The sequence below is a fragment of the Chiloscyllium punctatum genome, chromosome 36 (genome assembly GCF_047496795.1).
Source record: "Chiloscyllium punctatum isolate Juve2018m chromosome 36, sChiPun1.3, whole genome shotgun sequence".
Classification (NCBI taxonomy): domain Eukaryota; kingdom Metazoa; phylum Chordata; class Chondrichthyes; order Orectolobiformes; family Hemiscylliidae; genus Chiloscyllium; species Chiloscyllium punctatum.
The window spans coordinates 73,766,994-73,776,058 of record NC_092774.1 but is presented as its reverse complement, the minus strand read 5'-3'; the positions used below and the strand labels follow the sequence as shown (position 1 = coordinate 73,776,058).

General features: G+C 48.0%; 2 non-coding genes across 2 annotated transcripts; both read right to left on the bottom strand.

Moving 5' to 3' along the window:
* Nucleotides 1–379: 379 nt before the first annotated feature.
* trnaw-cca (transfer RNA tryptophan (anticodon CCA)) lies at nt 380–451 on the bottom strand. The gene has a single exon. It is a non-coding gene; the product is annotated as a tRNA-Trp (tRNA).
* Nucleotides 452–4,539: 4,088 nt separating this feature from the next.
* Nucleotides 4,540–4,611, bottom strand: trnae-uuc (transfer RNA glutamic acid (anticodon UUC)). The gene has a single exon. It is a non-coding gene; the product is annotated as a tRNA-Glu (tRNA).
* Between the last annotated feature and the right edge of the window lie 4,454 nt (nt 4,612–9,065).

Sequence of the window (9,065 nt, the reverse complement as noted above, 5' to 3'; positions counted from 1 at the left end):
AATCATCTCAGCGATCTTCACGTTATTATAGTTTACTGAGGCCATGACCGCATTACGTGGCAGTTTGATGTGACTAAAACCTGGATGGAAATCTCTAGATTATGTTGTAAAAATATCGGTATAATGTGATTCACACTGCGCTGTCACCAACTGAACGAAGCGGCTGTGTGTTTTAATCCCGTGATGAACAGTTTGTGTTTTACTTCTCACATTGCGGGGAGCTGAGCATTTACCCAAACAATGGGCACACCACCTCCCTAACACAGTGTTCACAAATCAAACTGACAGTAAAGATTCACGTGTGATCGAAAGTTTCCACAAAGAACTTTCGATACAACGTACTCTTTTCTTCATTCGACATGTTAGATGTTGATGGTAGTGAGCCTGAGGTGATTTGAACACGCAACCTTCTGATCTGGAGTCAGACGCGCTACCGTTGCGCCACAAGCTCACAGATGACCCATGCCCTCTATTCATGCTTAAGGGAAGTGATCGCACTACAATGATTTTACGTTCATGTCTGTTCTGTTTCTCCCCCTTCTCCTTCTGTCTCTCGAAACAATTTCCAACTCTCTCTCAATAAAAATCTGAAAGAACTGCGGGTGCTGTATATCAGGAACAAAAAACAGGAGTTGCCGGTGACCCTTCCACAGAACAGATGGTGATTGGGAAAATGTCGGTTTATATGCAGGAGATATTGTGGGAGGAAGGCGGAGATCAGGACAGAGCCCAAAGCGAGGGAAGAACTGTTGGACAGAAAAAGAAGTTGATAACGATCTGCGTGGGAGGGTGAATAACTGTTAATGGAGACTGTTCGTGGCGAAGTAGTGTGGAATGACAGACTATGTGATAACAAGACTTGGTGTGTGTGGAAGGGACGAGGATACTATGGAGTTCAGGTCCTCGAATGATTGAATTGGATATTGGGACCAGAGGGATGTATGGTCCCCAAGTGCAATATTCGGTGCTCTTCGTTCTGCTGGTGCTGAGCTTCGCTGGAACACAACAGCAAACCGGAGACAGAGATGTTGGCCGGGGAACAGGGTGGGGTGTGGAATTGGCAGGCAACTGGAAGCTCAGGGTCTTTTTTGCAGGCAGAACGTAGATGTTCTGTGCAGCAGTCACCCAGTTAAGGCTTCGTTTTCCCCAATGTAGATGAGGCAACATTGTGAGCAGCAAATGCAGTAGACTGGGTTGTGGAAAGTGCAGGTAAAGGGCCACTTCACCTGGAATGTAAGTTTGGCTCCTTGGATAGCGAGGAGGGAATAGGTAAATGGGCTGGTGTCACACATTCAGCACTTGCAGGGGAAAGTGCATCTCAACCTGCAAGTTTACTTTGAGAAAATCCTGGACTTGAACTCCCAAGTCTCTTTACATTTCGGATTTCTGCATTTTCTCCCCATAATCTTCTGTTCAAACATTGACTATCTATGTCAGGGCAGCACCAGTGATTTCCTGACATATGGATTGTATTTGGGGATATCAAGGAACGTCAGGAACTGTGAGTACCTCAGGAGCAATCGTTATTCCAGGGGGAGGCAGAGAGGAATGTGGTGTGGTCCTGTAAACTCCAGAACTTTGAAAACTTCATGAGTCAGCAATAACTCTTTCTGGACCAAGAAACGAAAGGGCCAATGAGAAACTGCTACAAGGGAGTTAACAAATAACATACATTAACTATCACTGGGAAGGAGGAGGCAAAACAATGAGCAGTTCCTTTGGACAGATGAGATAATGGTGTTTAATAACTGTGTGACAGAAGGACAATTAATTCTGCCTGTCGAAGGAACGCCTTGGCATAAAGGGGTTAATTGCAGGACAGGCTGTTTCAAACAGGTGGAAAACCCTCAAAGATAAGAAGGCAAGCTACAGACCTGAGGTCTCTAGAGGTGTGGGGAGGTGGTAACAAAATCTAAAGCCCAGCACACTCACTCAGCACTACTCTGCTTCTGGGCACTCAGCAGCTGGATTCTGCATCAGTTTAAAGTAGGTCCTATATCTCTGACAACATCGGTACACAAGGTAGTGAAGAAAGGTTTCAGCACACTGGCCTTCATCAGTTAGGGAATTGAGTACAGATGTTGGCAAGTTACGTTGTAGTTATACAGGACGTTGATGAGGCCGCACCTGGAATATTGTGATCAGTTTTGGTCCCCTTGGTGTTCTGACTTCTGACTTCTTCAACTCTGGGTTTGTGTTGAACTTGATGGGATACTTTGTCCAACTCAGCATGTTTAAACAGTATCTCTCAGAGGGATTCATCTGAAACTTTTCAGTAGTTGAGCTCAACAAGATTGAACTATTCAAAGTTACTTGGACTCTATTTTAAACTTACATCAGGACCAGTAGTCAGAGGCACGTACAGCATGGAAAAAGACACTTCGGTCCAACTTGTCCATGCTGACCTGATATCCTATATTAATTTAGTCCCATTTGACAACACCTGACCCACATACTCTGGCAGCTCATTTCATATAAGTACCACCCTCTGCATGAAGATGTCGTCCCTTTTAATATATTTCGCCTCTCACCCTAAACCTATGCCCTCTAGTTCTGGACTCCCCCAGCCCAGGGAAAAGACCTTGTCTATTACCCTGTCCATGCCCCTCATGATTTTGTAACCGCTATTAGGTCACTTCTCTGCCTCCGATGCTCCAGTGAAAACAACCCCACGTTATTCAGCCGCTCCCTGCAGCTCAAACCCTCCAACCCCCAGCAACATTCATGTAAATCTTTTCTCATAGATAAGTCACTCTTTCAGGAATGAAGAAGGGTTAATACCCAAAACGCTGACTACTCCACATCCTGGTGCTGCCTGGCTTGCTGTATTCTCCCAACCCCCGGCTTTCCAACCTCGGGTTGCAATATGTAGTGGCTCAGTGGTTACACCTGCAGCCTCACAGTGCCAGGGACCCAGGTTTTATTCCAGCCTTGGGTGGCAGTCTGTGAGGAGTGTGCACATTCTCCCAATGTCTGCGTGGGTTTTCTCTGGGTGGTCCTGTTTTCTTCCATAAGCCAAAGATGTGCAGGTCTTGTGGATTGGCCATGCTTAATTGCCCATAGAGTTAGGTACATTAGTCAGAGGGAAATGGGTCTGGATGGGTTACACTTCGGAGGGTCGGTGTGGACTTGTTTGGACAAATGGCCTGTTTCCACACTGTAGCTAATCTCATCCAATACTTTTGTTACTAACGAATGGCAGAGAAGGCCAAACTTCTTCTCCGATGGTCTTGCGGTCTTAGGTTTCTCTGGATCATTTCATTGGCAATGTGCAGTCCCGGGCTCAATGAGCAACAGTGTCCACTGAAGGCAAAGCTCATAGAATCATAGCACACCCACAATGTGGAAAAACAGGTCCTTCAGCCGAACACATCTGCACTGATCTTCCGAAAACTAACCCACTCAGATCCATTTTCCTACCCTCCATAAATTGCACACAGAACCCCAAGGGTGGAATTATTCTTGAGTTCCTGGTGCCATGAGGCAGCAGTGCTAACCCTGAGCTACCTTGGGGTTGGGTTTGTGGGGTGTAGGGGAGGCAATTGCATTCCAGCAGAAAACAATAACAGCCCACCTACTCTCCCACTGCACCCACTGTCAGAACTGGCAGCAGCTTCAGTCCTGGGGGGTAACCGAAGGCAGCGTCACTGGTGGGATCTGATTGCTGGGAGCGCTGGTGCCCCCGCTAGTAGTTCCGCAAGTTGCAGGAAAACATGAACCTCTTCCCACACTCGGACCAGCTGAAAGGTCTCTCCCCAGGGTGGACACACTGGTGCTTCAGCAGGGCGGAGGAATTGCTGAAGGCCTTCCCACACTTAGGGCAGCAGAATGGCCTCCCCTCGTCCGCCACTGTCCCCCCCCCCCCAAACCTCCGTGTGGTCCAGCTGGTGATTCAGCAGTGTGGAGGAGTGGGTAAAGACCTTCCCACATTCGGGGCAGGAGAACGGCTTCTCCCCGGTGTGGATAGACTGGTGCCTCAGCAGGGCCGAGGAATTGCTGAAGGCCTTCCTGCACATAGGGCAACTGAATGACCTCTCTACCATTTGGATACACCAATGGGCCAGTACGTCGGAGGAAAGAGCAATGCCCCTCCTGCAGTTGGGGCAGAAGAACGGCCTCTCAGTGTGGACACACTGGTGTCTCAACAGGTGGGAAGAACTGCTGAAGGCCATCTCGCACTTGGGGCCGGAGAACAGCCTTCCCCGGTGTGGACCAACTGGTCCGTCAGCAGGGCAGAGGAATCACTGAAGGCCTTCCCACACTCAGGGCAGCAGAAGGGCCTCTTCCCCTCTGTGGACCCATTGGTGCTTCAGAACCCTTTCAAATTTCACAATATCCTTCTGCTTGGAGGGACACCAGAATTGCACACAATATTCTAAAAGTGGTCTCACCAATGTCCTGTGCAGCCACAACATAACTGCGCAACTCCAATTCAGGCAGCATCCAAGCAGCTTCGAAATCGACGTTTCGGGCATAAGTCCTTCGTCAGGAATAAAGGCAGTGAGCCTGAAGCATGGAGAGAAACACACTGCAAATTGCTTCCCTGACCGGGAATCAAACCCAGGCCGCAGCGGTGAAAGCGCCGAATCCTAACCACTAGACCACCAGGGAGTCGGTCGTGAAGTTTGACAGCTCTACTGAAAATTGCTTCCCTGCCCGGAAATCGAACACGGGTCACGGTAGTTAGAAGGCTTCCACAAAAGTTGTTTCTTGTATCCATTGCTCCCGATGCGGTCTCCTCTACATTGGGGAGACTGGAGCCCCGTCGCCGAGTCAAGTCACAGCGTTTGAGGGAGCATTTCCAGGACACCCGCAACAATCAACCCCATCGCCCTGTGGCCCAACATTTCAACCACCCCTCCCACTCTGCCAGGGACATGCAGGACCCGGGCCTCCTCCATCGTCCCTCCCTCCCCACCCGATGTCTGGGGGAAGAACGCCCCAACTTCTGCCTCGGATACATTCAACCTCAGGACATCAATGTGGACTGCACCAGTTTCCTCATTTCCCCTCCCCCCACCTTACCTGAGTTCCAACCTTCCAGCTCAGCGCTGTCCTCAGGACCTGTCAATCTCCCTTCCCACCTATCCGCTCCACCCTCCTCTCTGACCTGTCAACTACGTCCCCAACCCCATTCACCTATTGTACTCTTTGCTACCTTTGGCCCAGCACCCCCCAATTTATCTCGCCACCCCTGGAAGCGTCCTGCCTCTATTCCTGATGAAGGGCTTTTGCCCGAAACGTCGATTTTCCTGCTCCTCGGAAGCTGTCTGACCTGCTGTGCTTTTCGAGCACCACTCTGATCTAAACTCTGGTTTCCAGCACCTGCAGTCCTCACTTTTGCCTACCCAATAAACCCAGTGTGCCGATTTCACATCAACAAACTGACACAAGTAGACACAACGTCTGCAGAAACCCTAGCCACATTACTTTACATTAAAGACATCTGGGAAATGATGTCCAGACAACTCAACCCTCTCAGCATCATGGTAGCCCACAAACCTACCAACACACTTAAACAGCGGCTAATGTACATGAAATACCCGATACAAACAACCAGCAAACGAATGTTATTTACAAAATACCATACAAGGAAATATATGCATGAACTCTGCCACACAGGTCTCTGTGGCAAGAAATGCTGGGATGAGATAAGGAAGATTTTTTTCAGCCTAAACGAATCGGCACTGACTGGACAGCCATTTAAAATCAAGGCTGTCAGCCCAGGATGGAAGATCCGAAGGGATGGACAGTTTTCTTATTTCCTGAAGACTTACAAAGCTGAGACTGGGTTTTGGTGTTTGTTTCCTTTCCACTCCCAAGAGCCGCAGTGGTTGGGGCGGTGAGTTGGGGAATGTGAAATGTGACCGTGAGCAGCGTGTGGGGCTATTTCAGCTTCCCCTCCTCTGACAGCGCTGTGACGTGACTCTGATGTTCTCAGGGACATTTACTGACGCGAGACAATGAAAAGAGTCTCGTTCCTGCAGATCAGGAATTCAAACAACATGTCGGCTTCAGGACAATGAGAAAGATGAATTGGGGTGTGTGAAGAAGCTGTGAGATGCATTTCAAACAGGTAGGTGGAGTCAGATGCGTCATCCATTGCGCCCCTGGCAATGTGCGAACCTGACGCCGCCATGGGTCAGAGTTCTGACATTAACACGGACATGCGCAGCAATGGGAACATTCACAAGAGGAACAGCCAAAGATAATCACCGTCACTGCTTCCCTTCCATAGTCCCAACTTTGTGAAGCAGTATCTTTCACTGGCAAATAAAACACATTAATCCTCAGGTGCCTGCTTAACTTCGATCAGGACTTCACGCCCCTCACTGTTCTAGTCTCATTTCCAAACTCTTGGCTCATAGCCTCAAAAGCAGCTCTGTGGGTATCTGCTTGTTTCCACCCTGACAGGCAGTGGGCTACAGATTCCCGACCAGTCCCAATGTGATTGAAATACTTCAACCCCTCCACTGATTTGCATTTTTAAAAAAACCGTGGAGCAATCTCCTTTTCTTTCTGACGACAGTTCTCAACTGTAGTCGGCAGGGTTCACACCTGCGTGGGGAAACCGCAATGGATTTCATGTCCATCGCATTCACCACTTCGGCCCACCAAAACAGAATCACACTGACAGCTTCATTTCCCAGGTCTCTCTGCCTGTGGAGCTGAGAAAGAGTGAATCATTACAGAGTTTGTTTGAATCCAATCACTTCACAGGTTTCGAAAGGGTTAAATATCTGCAAATGGCGAGTCTGGGTGTTTCATCCCGAAAGATGAAATGGACGTTCAGTCAAAAACAGAAATTGCAGGAGCAACTCAGCAGGTTAGGCAGCATCTGTGGAAAGAGAATCAGAGACAACATTTCAGAACTCGTTTTTTTCCTCATCCAAGTACAGCCAAACCTGCTGAGTTTCTCCAGCAGTTTCTCTTTCTGTCTCGGATTCTCAGCATCCGCAGTTCTTTACGTTAGAAACACAATCAATTCAGAAACCCCTTTGTGCTGCCTCAGTGGAAAAGATTTCCTTTTGGGAAACATTTTCCTGAAACCATTAAAAACGTGCACTTTCGCAGCCAAGAAAGCGGTAGGAGCGAGAACAAGAAACACTCCGTCCCTGAGTGGTCTCTAACCACCAACCTTTCGATTAACAGCCGAACGCGCTGACCAATTGCGCCACACAGATAGGCCTGGGCCCCGCAAGCACAGTGTCTTTGAGGAACCTACTAATCAATTCATAATTCAACCTGTCCCGCCCAAAATTACCATTGTCTTCTATCAGTTTTACTTTTCCATAATAAAGCCTTTGACATTCATTATGGAGACATGGGGACAGCCTGATCCCACCATCTGCAGGCACATCCATGTCACGAGGAACGAGCTCTGCTACACCGGGGCCATCGCCCTCCGAGCCTTTCAGTGTTTTGCCTCTTCCCGAATTTTCTCATTGGCCCCGAGCCGAGAAGGGGTTTGAATTCCTGATGTGCAGAGAATTCTTTCAATGTCTCGGGTCAGTTCATGTCCCGAGAATATCAGAGTCAATCAGCCTCTTAAACAAGGGGACAGTGTCTGGACTGTCTCTGCTCAGTCCGTCAGTTCATCCTTCATTCTCCTCTGATTCCACTTCCCAAAGAGTTTCTAAAGATTCACAAAGCTGGAGACTGGGATTTGTGTTTTACTTCCTGAACATTTTTCCACCTGCTAACTGACGATATTTTGCCAAAACCTCTTCCCCATTGTAACATTTGCATCATGTCCAGGGATGAGGAATTTCCATTTTGTGGAGACATTCCCAAGTTTGGGAATGTTCTCTTTGGAGCAAAGAAGGTTAACTGGAGATTCCCAGGGGCTGTTGTCAATGATGGGAGAAGACGTGGTGGGAATGGGCAGATTAATGATCAGAAGAACCTATTGCCACTGACTAGGTTCAGTTCCCAGAGGACAGGGATTGAAGTTCTTTAATGGAAAGCAGCATTTGTGTCGAACAAACACAGCGGATACTGCAGAAAGCCAAGGGGTCGAGCAGCATCTGTGGAAAGGTAAACAGAGCCGACGTTTTGAGTGGTGCTACGGTTTTTGTTCAGAACTCAGTCTTTTACCTCTTCCCGAAGTTGGTCCAGGTCTGTGTCTCAATTGACAAACACATGGCAAGTGCAGTGCCGCAATGTGAAGTTATAAACATTGCTATTTACAAAAAAAGCAGTGCATTGTTTAAATGGTGATATATTGGAATGTGGAGAAAGTGAGGACTAGAGGTGAAAGTCGAAAAATGTGGCATTGGAAAAGCACAACAGGTCAGGCAGCATCTGAGGAGCAGGACAGTGAACGTTTCGGGCACAAGCCCTTCATCAGGAATGATGTATGGATGTACTAAGGGGTCTCAGAGTCCCTCCACACCAGTCAATGCCAGATGTCGGGCAGATGCAGCAGGCAATGAGCAAGGCAAGTGGTATATTACGAAGAGGAATTGAGTTCAGAAGTGGGGTCATTGAACATATTTAAGGCGAAGTTCATCTGAGTTTTGAACAACAAAGAAGTGGATGGTTATGGGGGGAGGTAAGAAAATGGTTTTAAGACCAGTACAGGTCAGTCACAGAGTCTGACAGCACTGAACAGACCCTTCATCCAACTAGTCCATGCTGAGTATGTTCTCAAACTAAACTCGTCCCACCTACCAGTGTTTGGCCCATAACCCTTCCATCTTTCCTATTCATGTACTTATCCAAATGTCTTTTGAACGTCGTAACTATACGTGTATAAAATCATGAGGGGCATGGATAGGATAAATAGACAGAATCTTTTCCCTGGGTGAGTCCAGAACGAGAGGGCATGGGTTTCGCGTTAGAGGGGAAAGATACAAAAGAGATCTAAGGGGCAACTTTTTCACGCAGAGGATGGTACGTTTATTGAATGATCTGCCAGATGAAGTGGTGAAGGCTAATACGATTGCAACATTTGAAAGGCATTTGGATAGGTTTTGTGAATAGGAAGGGTTTGGAGGGATATGGGGCCGTGTGCTGTCAGGTGGGACTCGATTGGGTTGGGATAGTTGGTCGGCATGGACAAG